This window comes from Vulpes lagopus, chromosome X, assembly GCF_018345385.1.
Source record: "Vulpes lagopus strain Blue_001 chromosome X, ASM1834538v1, whole genome shotgun sequence".
NCBI lineage: Eukaryota > Metazoa > Chordata > Mammalia > Carnivora > Canidae > Vulpes > Vulpes lagopus.
In genome coordinates, this window is record NC_054848.1 from 45,528,486 (window position 1) to 45,544,980 (window position 16,495).

The 16,495-nt window shown below is 38.4% G+C and overlaps 1 protein-coding gene across 11 annotated transcripts in view; it reads right to left on the reverse strand.

Annotated features, from left to right (window-relative positions):
• The window catches only part of HUWE1 (HECT, UBA and WWE domain containing E3 ubiquitin protein ligase 1), a 168,353-nt gene that overhangs the window by 131,465 nt on the left and 20,393 nt on the right, over positions 1-16,495 (reverse strand). The window lies entirely within an intron of this gene.

A 16,495-nucleotide genomic window follows, 5' to 3' on the forward strand; every position in this document is an offset into this window, starting at 1 on the left:
AACCAATGGGCATTCAGGAAAAATTAATGAAACATTCAGAATATACTCTAAAATGTTTTTATAGAGACAAAGTTTTCCCTCTATGGTTCGCATGTTAGGATAGGAGATTCCAGATTACTTTTTTAAAAATTACCTCAGCATCTAAAGGAAAGTGAACAAAATGCCTGCTGCCAACAGCTTCCAAGTATCTAAAAAAGGCCAACAGGATTCTGGCAACAATCTGATCCAGGTAGTAGAAACTGTAAGTGAGGTAACTTGTATTCAGTTGTGGCTTTTTCTCACAAAACACACTCATTACCTAAAGCAAGTGACTATCACACTATTGTGGCTGCAGTTATTTGCTGGGAGGCTTTAAGACTACCTCTACTGCAAAAGTAGCAGCCAGCCCCAACACCATAAAACCCAAATTACTGAATGTCTTCCTTCCAAAATTAGGAACAAGGTAAGGATGTCCATTCTCACCACTTTGATCCAACACAGTGTTGGAAGTTCTAGCCAATGCAATAAGGTAAGAAATGAAATGACAGGTATATAGATCAGGAAGGAGAAAACAAAACTTCCTATTTGCAGATGACAAAGGATTATTTAGTAGAAAACCTCCCAAATGTATTTTAAAAACCCTCCCAGAACTAATAAATGATCTCAGTAAACTTGCAGGATCCCAGATAAACAAATTAATCTATTTCTGTATACTGGCAATGGAAACATAACCTCCAAACTGTAAAAGTACACTACCACTCACAATTGCTCAAAACAAAACTTGAAACACTTCAGTGTAAATCTAACAAAACATGCACAGGACTTGTATGTTGAAAACTATGAAATGTTGATTTAAAAAAACATCAAAAGTATAAATATATGAAGAGACATTCTATGCTCATAGATTAAGAAGACTCAACACAGTAAAGATGTCAATCCCTCTCAAATTGAAGGTTTAATGCAGATACTATCCAAATCCCAGTAAGAATTTTTTGGTAAATAAGTTGGGATTATTATAAAATATAATGGGGCACACCTGGGTGGCACAGTCAATTGAGCATCTGATTCTTGGTTTTGGCTCAGGTTGTGTCTCAGGGTTGTGGAATCAGGCCCCGTATCAAGCTCTGTACTCAGAATGGAGTCTTATGATTCGCTCTCCCTCTGCCCCTCCAACCCTGTGCACTCACTTGAGCTCTCTCTCAGAGAACTTTAAAATGTATATGTAAAGACAAAAGAACTACAATAGCTAAAATAATTTTGAAAAGGAGGAATCACTCTATCCATTTACATGACATACATATTCATCTTTCTCCCTATAGTAATCAAGACTGTATATGTAGTATTGGAGGTGGGATAGACACATTAACAAATCAGAACAGAAACCAAATAAACTCATACAAATATGCCCAACTGATTTTTTTTTCTTAGACAGTGAATGTGGGGGGAGGGGAGAAGAAATCTTAGGTAGGCTCCATGCCCGGCAGAGCCCAATGTGAGGCTTGATACCAGGCCCCTGGGACTGTGACCTGAGCCAAAATTAAGAGTAGGCAGGTAGACTACATTCTTCCTCCATTACAACTGTGTCACCACCACCATTGTCCCAGGCCCCCTTTTTTCTTTTTTTTCCCCTCTTCTGTCTTTTTCTACTTCTTCTTTGGGATTCTTGGCCTTTTATTTTTTACTCTTTGTTTTAAAATTTTTCACTTTAGTGGTCCTTTTGTTTTATTTCGTTCTGAACTTGGTTCTCAATTTCTGGCCTCTGACCTCTCTTCAGAATCATCTAGGGTGAAATATACTTAGGTCAGGGTTGACCCATTAATAAAGCCATTCTGCACTGAGCAAAATAACTAGAAGGAAGAACTCACCACAAAAGAAATAATCAGAAACAGTCCTCTCTCCCACACAGTTACAGATTTTGGATTACAATTTGATGCCAGAAAGCCAATTCAGAAGCACAATTATAAAGCTACTGGTGGCTCTGAAAAAAAAAAATCATAAAGGATTCAAGAGACTTAATGGCTGCAGAATTTAAATCTAATCAAGCCAAAATTAAAAATCAATTAAATGAGATGCAATCCAAACTGGAGGTCCTAATGACAAGGGTTAATGAGGTAGAAGAAAGAGCGAGTGACATAGAAGACAAGTTGATGGCAAGGAAGGAAGCTGAGGAAAAAAGAGAAAAACAATTCAAAGACCATGGGGAGGGGATCCCTGGGTGGCTCAGCGGTTTAGCGCCTGCCTTTGGCCCAGGGCGCAATCCTGGAGTCCCAGGATCGAGTCCCACGTCGGGCTTCTGCCATGGAGCCTGCTTCTCCCTCCTCCTGTGTCTCTGCCTCTCTCTCTCTCTTTCTCTATCATAAATAAATAAATAAATCTTTAAAAAAAAAAAAAAAGACCATGAGGAAAGGTTAAGGGAAATAAATGACAGCCTCAGAAGGAAAAAAAATCTACATTTAATTGGGGTTCCAGAGGGCGCCGAGAGGGACAGAGGACCAGAAGGCATATTTGAACAAATCATAGCTGAGAACTTCCCTAACTTGGGGAGGGAAACAGGCATTCAGATCCAGGAGATAGAGAGATCCCCCCCTAAAATCAATAAAAACCACTTAACACCTCGACATTTAATACTGAAACTTGCAAATTCCAAAGATAAAGAGAAAAATCCTTAAAGCAGCAAGAGACAAGAGATCCCAACTTACATGGGGAGAAATATTAGTTTAACAGCAGACCTCAAAAAAAAAAAAACAAAACAAACAAACAAACAAACAAAAAACAGCAGACCTCTCCACAGAGACCTGGCAGGCCAGAAAGGACTGGCAGGATATATTCAGGGTCCTAAAGGAGAAAAACATGCAGCCAAGAATACTCTTTCCAGCAAGGCTCTCATTCAGAATAGAAGGAGAGATAAAGAGCTTCTGATAGGCAAAAACTGAAAGAATATGTGACCACCAAACCAGCTCTGCAAGAAATATTAAGGGGTAGTCTGTAAAAGAAAGAGGAAGCCCCAAAAAATAATCCACAGGAACTGAATAGGTACTGCGATGACACTAAATTCATATCTTTCAATACTAACTCTGAATGTGAATGGGCTTAATGATCCCATCAAAAGACGCAGGTTTTCAGACTAAAGCTAGACCCATCTATTTGCTGTCTACAAGAGACTCATTTTAGACCTAAGGACACCTCCAGCCTGAAAATGAAAGGGTGGAGAACCATTTACCATTCAAATGGTCCTCAAAAGAAAGCTGGGGTAGCCATCCTCATAGAAGATAAAGTTTATCCCAAAGACTGTAGTAAGAGACGAAGAGGGACACTATATCATACTTAAAGGGTCTATCCAACAAGACCACCTAACAATCATGAATCTTTATGCCCCTAGTGTGGGAGCTGCCAAATATATCAATTAATTAATAACCAAAACCAGGAGTTGGTTCTTTAAAGAATAAGATACATAAACCATTAGCCAGCCTTATTAAAAAGAAAAAAGACTAATTAATAAAATCATGAATGGAAAAGGAGATATCACCACCAATACAAAGGAAACACAAACGATTTTAAAAACGTATTATGAGCAGCTATACGCCAATAAATTAGACAATCTAGAAAACGTACGCATTTCTGGAAAACCACAAACTACCCAAAACTGGAACAGGAAGAAATAGATAACCTGAACAGGCAAATAACCTGAACAAATAACCAGGGAGGAAATTGAAGCAGTCATCAAGAACCTCCCAAGACACAAAAGCCCAGGGCCAGATGGCTTCCCAGGGGAATTCTATCAAACCTTTAAAGAAGAAACAATACCTATTCTACTAAAGGTGTTCTGAAAGATAGAAAGGGATGGAATACTTCCAAACTCGTTCTATGAAGCCAACATCACCTTAATTCCAAAGAATGAAACTAGACCACTCTCTTGCACCATACACAAAGATAAACTCAAAATGGATGGAAGATCTAAATGTGAGATAAGAATATATCAAAATCCTAGAGGAGAACACAGGCAACACCCTTTTTGAACTTGGCCACAGCAACTTCTTGCAAGCTATGAAGGCAAGGGAAACAAAAGCAAAAAATGAACTATTGAGACTTAATTAAGATAAAAAGCTTCTGCACAGCAAAAGAAACAGTCAACAAAACTAAAAGACAACCTGCAGAATGGGAGAAGATATTCGCAAATGACCTATCAGATAAAGGGCTAGTATCCAAGATCTATAAAGAACTTATTAAACTCAACAGCAAAGAAACAATCCAATCATGAAGGGGCAAAAGACATGAATGGAAATTTTACCAAAGACAACATAGACATGGCCAACAAGCACATGAGAAAATGCTCCACACATCACTTGCCATCAGGGAAATACAAATCAAAACCACAATGAGATACCGCCTGACACCAGTGAGAATGGGGAACATTAACAAGGCAGGAAACAACAAGTGTTGGAGAGGATGTGGAGAAAGGGGAACCCTCTTGCACTGTTGGTGGGAATGTGAACTGGTATAGTCACTCTGGACAACTATGTGTACTTTCCTCAAAGAGTTAAAAATAGATCTACCCTACGACCCAGCAATTGCACTGCTGGGGATTTACCTCAAAGATACAGAGGCAGTGAAACACCGGGACACCTGCACCCCAATGTTTATAGCAGCAATGTCCACAATAGCCAAACTGTGGAAGGAGCCTCGGTGTCCATCGAAAGATGAATAGATAAAGATGTGGTCTATATATACACTGGAATATTACTCAGCCATTAGAAATGACAAATACCCACCATTTGCTTCAACGTGGATGGAAATGGAGGGTATTATGTTGAGTGAATTAAGTCAATCAGAGAAGGACAAACATTATATGGTTTCAGTCATTTGGGGAATATAAAATATAGTGCAAGGGATTAAAGGGGAAAAGAGAGAAAATGAGTGGGAAATATCAGAGGATGACAGAACATGAGAGACTCCTAACGCTGGGAACGAACAAGGGGTAGTGGAAGGGGAAGTGGGCGGGGGGACGGGGTGACTGGGTGACGGGCACTGAGGGGGGCACTTGATGGGATGAGCTCTGGGTGTTATACTGTATGTTGACAAATCAAACTCCAATGAAAAAAAACAAACATAATAAAATTAAGAGTTGGATGCTTAACCAACTGAGCCACCCAAGCACCGCTACCCAACTGATTTTTAACAAAGTTGAAAAAGCAATTTAATCAAAGGATATCAACAAATGGTGCCACAGCAAGTAGGTGTCTATAGGTAAAAAGATGAACTTTGACCTAGCCTCACTCCGTATATAAAAACTAACTCAAAATGAATCATGTAGCGAGAATGTGGAGAAAAGTGATTGTGTACTGTTGGTGGGAATGTAAATTGGTACAGCCAATATAGGAAAACATGGAGGTTCCTCAAAATATTAAAAATATGATTCTGAGGGACAGCCTGGGTGGCTCAGCGGTTTGCGCCGCCTTCACTCCAGAGTGTGATCCCAGAGTCCCGGGATTCAGTCCCATGTTGGGTTCCCTGCACAGAGCCTGCCTCTCCCTCTGCCTGTGTCTCTGCCTCACGCTCTCTCTCTCATGAATAAATAAAATCTTAAAAAAATGTGATTCAGCAATTCCATTTTTGGGTATTCAGCAAAAGAAAATGAAAACACTAACTTGAAAAAAAATCTATGCATCTGCCTGTTTACTGCATTATTTACAATAGGCAAGACATGGAAACAACCTGTCCACTGACAGATGAGTGGATACACACACACAGAGAAATATTAGCCATGAAAAAGGGTATCTTGCCATTTGTGACAAATAACTCGACCTTGAGGGCATTATGCTAAATGAAATAAATCAGAGGAAGACAAATACTGTATGGTCTCACTCACAGAGTCCCAAAAAACAAAAATCAAACAACTCCCAAAACAGATTGATAGATGCCAGAGGCAGGGGTGAGTGAAATGGGTGAAGGAGGTCAAAAGGTACAAACTTTTAGTTATAGAATACGTTATGGGTATGTAATGTGTAGCATGGTGATTATAGTGAATATTGTAATATCTATTTTAAAACTGCTAAGAGTAGATCTTAAAAGTTTTCATTGCAAGAAAAAAACTCTAACTAGATTTACTGTGATCATTTCACAATATATGATATCAAATCACTATGTTGTACACTTGGAACTATCCTGTCATGTTAATTATCTCAATTTAAAAAATGCAAAGTAAAAAAATTATCACAGACTTAAAATACACTCGGAGAAAATATTTGCAAACTATATATAGTATCTAGAAGATAAAGAACTCTCAAAATTCAACAATAAAAAAAAAAACCAACAATCCTCTAAAACAAGAGCACTGATTAACTTGCACTAAAAAACAACTCCCAACTCTTTTACTGGCTTAATACAGAGGAGTTTGCTGGCAAATCTTCACACATGTGTCTCACTCAAACTACAGCTGTTTTGACTTAGGATTCTACCAGTCAAGGGTCTGGCTTGATAACAATGGACTCTGACTAAAGCAGAAAAGTGATTTACTGGAAGGATAACAGCTCAGGGAATCAACAGGAAGGCTTATAGATCCACATTCAGAAAATAGGGAGGAACCAAGGAAGCTATGCAGCCTGGAACTACAGCCAAGGACATCTCACAGCTTAGTTGGGGTTGCCTCTACCCCCAACACTATGTAGATGCCTAGAAGCTACTGCTGGTGGCAGAATGACTTCTGAATGGTCTCAGGTTCTTTGCATCAGTGGCTCTAGGCACAAAAAATCATAAGCATGAGCATCTAATCAGTCAAGTGTGGGTCCTAAACCCAGGCCTTAGCTGTCAAGGTTCAAGAAGAGCAAATTGGCTTTTTCAGTTTCCAGTGTTTGGGCTCCAAACTTTTCATAAACAGATTCAGATGACAGGCACTCAAATAACCAAGCCAAAACAAATGAACAAACACATACATTCCCCGAACAAGTGCAATGTTAACCTAGTTTCTATAATTTTGTTGCAAGAAACATCGGTAGTTTTAAAAAGGAGGGTATCACTGTCCATGAGACATCAATTAAGAAAATTCAAAAGTTTTGTAATGCCTGGGTGGCTCAGTGGTTGAGCGTCTGCCTTCAGCTCAGGGTGTGATCCCGGGGTCCTGGGATGGAGTCCCCTGTCGGGCTCCCTACAGGGAGCCTGCTTCTCCCTTTGCCTAGATCTCTGCCTCTCTGTGTGTCTGTCTCATGAATAAACAAAATAATTAAGAAAAAAAATTCAAAAGTTTTTTGTTCCTACTTCTAAGCTGGTTTCACAGGGAAAAGGGCAAGCCAGACAATACTTGGGTTGGTGTTTCCTAAAGCATTTTAGAGCATCCTGCTCCATGAAGGAAGACAAGGTTCCAAGGTTCCAGTAATTTGGGAAATGTTAAAAATGGAATTTGTTATATGGTCTCATTCATTTGGGGAATATAAAAAATAGGGAAAGGGAATGGAGGGGAAAGGGGTGAAAATATCAGGGTGACAAAACATGAGAGACACAACTCTGGGAAATGAACAAGAGATAGTGGAAAGGGAGATGGGTGGGGGGTTGGGGTGACTGGGTGACGGGCACTGAGGGGGGCACTTAGTGGGATGAGCACTGGGTGTTATGCTATATGTTGGCAAATTGAACTCCAAAATATATAAATATATATATATATATAATTTAAAAAATGGAATTGGTCTTCCTTTAGGATAATCAGGTGGTTGACTGACATTACTCCAAGAAATCTTGGGTAAAGGAGACTTCCTAGGGCACAGAACCATTTTTTTCAAGTGTTATCTACTAAAAGTCCACCAATTTAAGTATTCCAAAGAACAAACCTTGAGACATGCTGCCCAGGGGCTTTATATATAAACCTTTCCTACAATTCTCATCACTCAAGCCAAGTTTTGTCCCCATTTGCAGATAGAAAACTGAGGCTCAGAGAAATTAAGTACCTTATGCCTAGTTAGTAAATGCTGGCACCAAGATCTAAATCCAGGCCTTTTTGGCTCCCAAGTCCATGCTTTAATAACATGCTTTTCATTTTATTTACTGGTTTTATTACAATAAATTCCTGAAATGAAAACATCCATTTGTGACAGACTCCTCTACACCGTTGGATCCTGTGTTCAGAAAATTATTGCAAGAGAGGAAATTGGGGCACAAGGTAAGAAGCTGAGATACTGTCAAATCACACTAATGATAGGAACAGTAACTGGGGAATGAGTTCCACCTAACGTTTAAGAGATAAAAGTGTGAAAATCCTGTTACGTAAAAAAAAAAAAAAAAAAAAAAAAGCCTCTAACAAAAAGAAATTAGTTCTAAACAAATCCCTGAAAATGGCCTACTGCCTTCGTTGAGTCAGACCAGAACTCTGAGCACTAAGCAATCTTTACATGTAATAAAGATTTCTTCCTAAACTTAGGTTAAAAAATAAGTTTTAAGAAAATTAATGAATTATTATGAACCACATCCATAGCTATACATTATTTAAATATTTCTATTTAATTAACCACTTTTTCTCCTTCCTCTTTCCCCCCAAACTTCATTTACCTTTGAGGTTTGAATCTTGGCTTTGTAGGGTTTACATCAAGACAAGTGTATTCACTTAAAATATATTGGAGAGAAGTTGCTCTTGAATCAAGGGTAACTCACTCTGTAGTAATCACCTCCAGTTGATCAAATTTAGAATGACTTTCAATACTGAATCAGCTTAAGGGCAGAGGACACCTGCAGTTCCCAAATCTGGCTCAATAGCAGTTGAGTGTAGTGGCAGGTTAGCCTTACAATTCAAAGTATGATTGAAGAATCAGCAGCACTGACATCACCTGGAAATTATTAAAAATGCAGAATCTCAGGCTCACCCAGCTCTGAGGAATCAATCTGTATTTTAATGAGATCTTCAGGTGATTAATACATTTTAAGTTTAAGAAGCACCCGATCAGAAAACAGGCTCAAAACCAGGAATCCCTGCTTTTATCATTTACTCACTTTATGAGCATAGACAAACCAGTCTCTGTGCACCTGTTTCTTCAACTGTGAAGTAGGGATAACTGATCTCCCCATTTCCACACTCACTTTCATCCAATCCATTCTCCAGAGAGCAGCAAAATTTAAGAAAACTAAATCAGCTCATTACTTCCTTGCTTAAAACCTTTCAACAGTTTTCCTAAAAAAAAAAAAAAAAAAAAAAAAAAAAAAAAACAGTTTTCCTAGAATTATATCCAAACTCTGATCATGACTCAGGGCCCTGGCATGATTTGGCTCCTGGAACTCTCTCCAATCTCCTCTCCACACAACTACTTTAGTCTTTCCTTTTAGTTTCTAAAACGCTGTAAGTTTCATCTGACCTCTAGACAGAGTACTATTCCCATTGGCATGCTTCTGCCCCACACTCCTATTTTTTCCCATAGCTATTTGAGGAGTGACTTTAAGAACTAAAGTGGCTTCCCCAGGGCAACTCACCTAAAGCTAGTCTGTTATTTTTTTATTACACTACTCTGCTTGTTTCTCTCATAGCAAACATCAATATAACTAGTTTGATTTTCTACAGTATTAAGCTCTCGGCATCTAGCACAGCATCCACCACATGATAGGCAAATATTTGCAGAATGGAGTTCATGAAAGAAGTATGCACTGAGAATAAAAATCTGTGATTGTCAGCACATAGACACTATTTGAAGCCATTGATCTGGAGAGGATGACTTACAAAGGAAGGAAAGAAAGAGCGAGAAGTGAGTTCCTATGTGATCTAACATTTAAAGGTAAGGAAAAGGAAAACCCAGAAAAGGAGAGGCTGATGAGGTAAAGTGAAATTAGTTCATCGTGGTATCATTAAAGACAAAGGATGGCAAGACTGATCAACTGTGTCCAATGTCAAAATGAGGTATGTCCAAAAAAATGTACAATGAAATTGGGAATAGAGATAACCTGACCAACAATAGTTTCAGTGAGGTAGTAGGAAGGGAAGTCAGGCTGGACTGAGTCAGAGAATGAATAGAAAATGAGGCAACACATATGGTATGTGTTGAAAACTCTTCTGAATATGTTGGCTGTAAATGCAAGCAGAGAATTATGGGGTCACTGAAAAGTAGAGGGCAAGAGAAAATAACAGAAAGAAAATTCCTAAGGAAGTTGAGGTTAGGGGACCCTTTAACCTCCATTTCACCCTAACATAATGAACACTCATGTGGGTTTTGAAAGCACAAATTCGGACCAGAATTATGACGATCCTCTCCCTGATCAATTAAAACTTGACTGAGCAGTCCCTTTGTTTGTGCTTACACTGTACCTATCACTTCCCTGACTATTAACAAGAAAATGTTTGCCACAGGGTAAGGAAGTTTAAAACAAGCATACACACAAAACCCCATAAATCTGGGAAGGGAAAAAAATAACACATTTTCAGTGGTTGCCTCTAGGTGGCAGAATAGCACAGTTTTTATTTATGCTTCATGCTTTTCAGGTTCTTCCAAACTTTTTATAATCATACATCCATTTATGAGAATTTTCCTTTTGTACAATTTTTAAGGTAGACAAGAGTGGCCCCTAATCCAAAAGGCATGACATCAAATTAGGAACAATATCGTTTAAACAAATGTCTTGGAGTGGCTGCTGCCTGCTCTTGGAGCATCTTTTCTATACCTTCTGCTGTTTAATTCTGAAGTTTGGCACACAGCAAGCACTCAATATTTATTGATTTATTATTGGTAGGTTAAGAAATGCTGCAAACATGTATGGGAGTGTGGATGAATCCAAGTCAGACTAAGATTCCCACTGAAATCATGGAAAAGCATTTTGGCCATTTTTAAACAAAAGGGCCTTCGGGGTACTAAACTTCAACCTGCCACAAAGCAAAAAGCCTTTGCCTCTATGAAGTCTTTTCTGAAAGAAAATTCAGGTGAGAACTGCCTAGGCTATCCATGATCTCAGGAAGCAGCAAAATCTCCTAAAACCCATCCAGCTATATACTACTTGATTAGAGAGGCACAGACATCACATTAACTGATTTTTTAAAGAGAACACATTTCCACCCAGCCAGTTTCTGATTATTAATATCCACCCAATAAATATTCAGAGAACGGATTTGTCATCATAACAGCTAATATTTACAAACAAGGAGTGGTAGAAAGGGAGGTGGGCAGGGGGTGGGGGTGACTGGGTGACGGGCACTGAGGGGGGCACTTGATGGGATGAGCACTGGGTGTTATTCTGTATGTTGGCAAATTGAACACCAATAAAAAATAAATTTAAAAAAAAGCTTATGCACAGCAAAATAATCAGTCAACAAAACTAATAGACAACCTACAGAATGGGAGAAGATATTTGCAACTGACCTATCAGATAAAGGGCTAGCATCCAAGATCTATAGAGAACGTATTAAACTCAGCAGCAAAGAAACAATCCAATCATGAAATGGGCAAAAGACATGAAGAGAAATCTCACAGAGGAAGACATGGACATGGCCAACAAGCACATGAGAAAATGCTCTGCATCACTTGCCATCAGGGAAATACAAATCAAAACCACAATGAGATACCACCTCACACCAGTGAGAATGGGGAACATTAACAAGACAGGAAACAACAAATGTTGGAGAGGATGTGGAGAAAAGGAAACCCTCTTGCACTCTTGGTGGGAATGTGAACTGCTACAGCCACTCTGGAAAACTGTGTGGAGGTTCCTCAAAGAGTTAAAAATAGAACTGCTCTATGACCCAGCAATTGCGGTACTGGGGATTTACCCCAAAGATACAGATGCGGTGAAAATCTGAGACACCTGCACCCCGATGTTTATGGCAGCAATGTCCACAATAGCCAAACTGTGGAAGGAGCCTGATGTGCTTCAAAAAATGAAATCAAAAGGAGGTGTGATGTATATATATATATATATATATATATATATGTGTGTGTGTATACATATCAGCCATTAGAAATGACGAATACCCACCATTTGCTTCAACGTGGATGGAACTGGAGGATATTATCCTGAGTCAAGTTAGATAAGGACAAACATTATATGGTTTCATTCCTAGGGGAATATAAGAAATTGTGAAAGGGAATAAAGGGGAAAGGAGAGAAAATTATGGGAAATATCAGAGAGTCTGACAGAACACGAGAGACTCCTAACTCTGGGAAAAGAACAAGGTGTAGTGAAAGGGGAGGTGGGCAGGGGGATGGGGTGATTGCATGACGGGCAGTGAGGGGGGCACTTGATGGGATGAACACTGGGTTTTAAGCTATATGATGGCAAATCAAACTGTAATAAAAAGTATACAAAAAAACAGCTAATATTTACTTACCACCTAATTATGCATTATCCCTAATCTTTTAACAACTTGAAGATAAAGACTGTTTCCAGTTTCCTAAGTCCAAGAGTAGCCACACATAACCTTAAGTGGTAGACCTGGATTAAAACCAAATTTGCAAAAAAAAAAAAAAAAAAAAAAAAAAAAAAACCAAATTTGCTCCATGAGTCTACAGTACACAAAATGTCCAAATGCACAGTTCACCCTGCCACCCCCCTCCTACAGATACCAATATCCTTACCTGAGCCAAATAAAACACGACCCTAAGGATTGCTGACCTAGATTTTACTGGACACTTGATAACAAAATGTAATAATAAAGCAACCAAAAAATAGCCTTTATTCACCCAAGACAAATCTGGAAATTATCTGCAGAATTACCTTGATACAATCTCCTTAAAAAAATCTATAAACAGGTAAGTGTATGTCCTTGCTCTCCTTGCTCTGCAGTGTATTCAAAGAAAATCTCTTGCAGGGATACCACGAAGGAAGAATCTGAAACCTCCAACACTGACTTTGGAGGTAAGAATGATATCTGAGAAAGCATCCCCTACATATGCTCTACCTACAACCCTGGGAAGCTGCAGATCCAAGGTTACCCTTTTGGTCATTACTCCTGATTACTTAAAAGAGATAAGTGGCATCAGAAGAATCAGGCAACAAAACAGGACTCCCCAAAGCTGCAGATCAGTTTTGCCAGCGGAGAGGAAAGGGCAGCACGCCAAAGAAGCCCCTTTTTCGTATTCCAAACAACAAAAAACCAGCAGCAATGAGTATGTGAAAATTATGTAAATATAGGAGGAGAGGAAGAAATTCCTCATCTACACATTTTCAAATGGTGCTCTGGAATAATTCTCATCTACTCTCTAAGACTGATCTGTCTCCCATCCTCTTCCTTACTTGTGGCTGGCTTTGGTGCAAAAGATCAATTGTAACAATGGTTATTCCCTATGTCATCACACCCAATTTCAGAGATGCAAATGTTTTTTCAGCCTTTCCTGCCTCTAACAGAAAATGAAGACATCAGCCTTTAAACTAATACTCTTTATTCATTTTTTTTTTTTTTATTTTTTTTTTTTTAATTTTTATTTATTTATGATAGTCACAGAGAGAGAGGGAGAGAGGCAGAGACACAGGCGGAGGGAGAAACAGGCTCCATGCACCGGGAGCCTGACGTGGGATTCGATCCCGGGTCTCCAGGATCGCGCCCTGGGCCAAAGGCAGGCGCCAAACCGCTGCGCCACCCAGGGATCCCTCTTTATTCAAATTAATATCAAGAATGTAACCACAGAAAAGCCTGCCACTTTCTAATAGGTGAACTTCACCCAGAAGGGCTAGAGACAACATTTAGTGAGTTCAGGAAAAACTTATATTTGCCAGAAAAATTAATCTATTTAAAAAGTACCTAAAATTAATTTACTTAAAAATTAAATCCAGAGTTCTCAACCCTGGCTGTGCAAAATCACCTGAGACTTATTTTAAAAACTAAAACTGTCTGGCCATATAACTATCTGACTTAGTAAATATGAAGTGGGAACTTTTTTTTCCCAAGCTATACAGGTGATATAGCTACACAGCCAGACTTGAGAACCACTTTGTTAGATATTATTATTCTTTGTCTATTTGTGACTCATTGAGGAATGTTCTTTAAAAAATGGGATATAAATAAAGCAAGAATAGCCATGCGCTGCTAACTGTTGAAGCTGGGTAATAGGTACACCAGGGTTCACTATACTATTCTCTAACTTTTGTATATGTTTGAAAATCTCATAAATTATTTTAAATTAAGACTTTTTTCCTGCCAGATCCCTCCATTCCATCCTCCACATTACTACCAGAACAATCTCCCTCAAACTTAAAATCTACCTATATCATCAAGTGCAAACTCCTTAAACCTAACCCAGCATCCAAGACCTCTAGGAACTGGTACCTACTTACCTCTCTTTAACAGGGCCACAACACTACATTATATTCCTCTTGGCTCCCCACATACTTTAACCATGTGAGGCTTTTTATAGTTTCTCTAACATTCAAGACTTTGAATACCTTAACTCAGATTGCACTTTTTGCTAAAACGGCTGCTCTCTGCATATCCCCTAGAGCTCAGCTTAAATGTCACATATGAGGCCTTTTGAGATATCCTCTCTCAGAATAAAAGTGGTCACTCTCTCCTTTGTGCCCCCACTGTGCCCTGCATATACCCTCAATCAACACACCTCTTTATTTACACATCAATCTCACCACTAGGGTGAAGAGTTCTGCATGAGTGGGACTGTGTCTATCTTTGCATTCCTGTCACCACATAGGAACTGTCACTTACTAGATTAATGAATGAATGTCTATCCAGTAAATGTTTAAAGGAAGCTAAAAATCCAAGTCAGACTCTTGGTGAAATTTCCACCTGAGAAAACCAATTTATAATATTCATTTGCTCTGCATCTTTCCATTCAACATGTATGTATGAACACACGATATAGAGGGCATTGCAATGGGTACTATGACATAGCCAGGTGTTCAGAAATGTAAATCAGAGAAAAAGGAAAACTGGAAGCAATGATAGTATAAAAACAATGAAAAATCAGTACACAAAACAATTAAATTACAACTTCCTAGTGGCTAAAGCTGGACACACAATTACAAGAGATCAACAATACATAGAATAAATCCGTATATAAAACCAACCATAATCCTCTTGTTTTTTTAAAAAAAACTTAGATTTTTAGAGATTCAAGTTGCATAAAACAGGGTACAGCTTTAGCAAAAGTGAAACAATTAGCCCAGTTTCACTTTTTGAACGTAATGCTTTAGTCTAGAATAATATACACTAGGAAATATAAGAACAAACACAGCAATTCGGACATCCTCTTAAAACATATAAAGAAATCCTTAGATTTCTTCTTGTCCTATACTGAGGGATGTCCACAAAAATTCTGAACTCCATGAAAAAGTTTTGCATACGTTGGAATTTTTCTGAGAAGACAGTGAATAGCCTTCACTGGCTTCTTAAAGTTATCCATGACCTGAAATAGGAGGAACCATCACCCCACTGAAAGATCTCCAAGACACTGTCAGCTTAGTGATTACAATGTTTTCACTTTCACTTATGAAACACAGGCATATGGTATTTCCCCTAAAGCCACATGATAGGCTACTGTCACATACAATAAAACAGTACAGGAAACCAAAGAAACAATTCCAATCCTTTTGCGTTATTCAGCACCAAATTGTCTAATATGCCTGGGTTTAAAAATAACTATGCAGCATCTCAAGATTAAACCTCCTCTGTTTAAGAGGGAATTCTGTATTCCTGGATAAAATCCTCTAGTCATGTATCCTGAAGAAAGGTAGAAAAGGCACAAACCTACAAAAAGACTAGATCAAGTATATTTCTAAACAAAAGCTATGTTTTAATGCTTTAAAATATTCTGACAAAAGATATATCTGTATGGAAAGAGGATGAGAAACCTCAGTAATGTATTTACTTGCTACTTTACATTGTGGATTATTTAGATTTAAAGACAGATTAAGGAATACAACTGGAAAAAAAGTCAAAATGAAGTAGAGGACAACAGCATAGTGAAAAGGCCTGGGAGTTGGACAGAAATGGGCTTAAATTCCATTTATTAGCTGTATGATCTTAGACAAGTTACTATACCTCTCGGTGTCAGTAACCTCTATTATATTTAAAATAAACAACACAGTCCATTTCAAGGGATTGTATCTGGCAATGAGAAAGCTATATTATTATTTGTTCTATTTCTTTAAGCTCCAGATTAGTCTAAGGGAAACAATCTTAGGCTGGTTATTACACTCACACACACACACAGCAAAAAAGAGCTAGTTTTTTCAAACTTTCTACATGTTATCTGCATATGAAAGAATATAAAATATAGACTGTTAGCTTTAAGTACTAATATGAACCAAAAAGTTAAACTCAACTTTGATGATGAGACTGGGCAGCTCTGGGTCTCATTCTCAAGTTAGTTATAGTTCTCCAAAGGTTAAATAGTCTAACTACTGTCTGGGCCATGCAACTTAAGAATCAGAGATGTTAAGTGTATCTCAACTATTTTGAGCTGGTTCAAATGAACTTGGAATGAAGAGAGACTACGATTTTTCTGTATGATTTAAGAGAACAATAATTGGAGCAATTACCAATGGCAGCAAACTCAATACAAAGTAACTCAAACTTCAGATTATGAGGCTAAAATGAATTCATTGACAAGAAAAC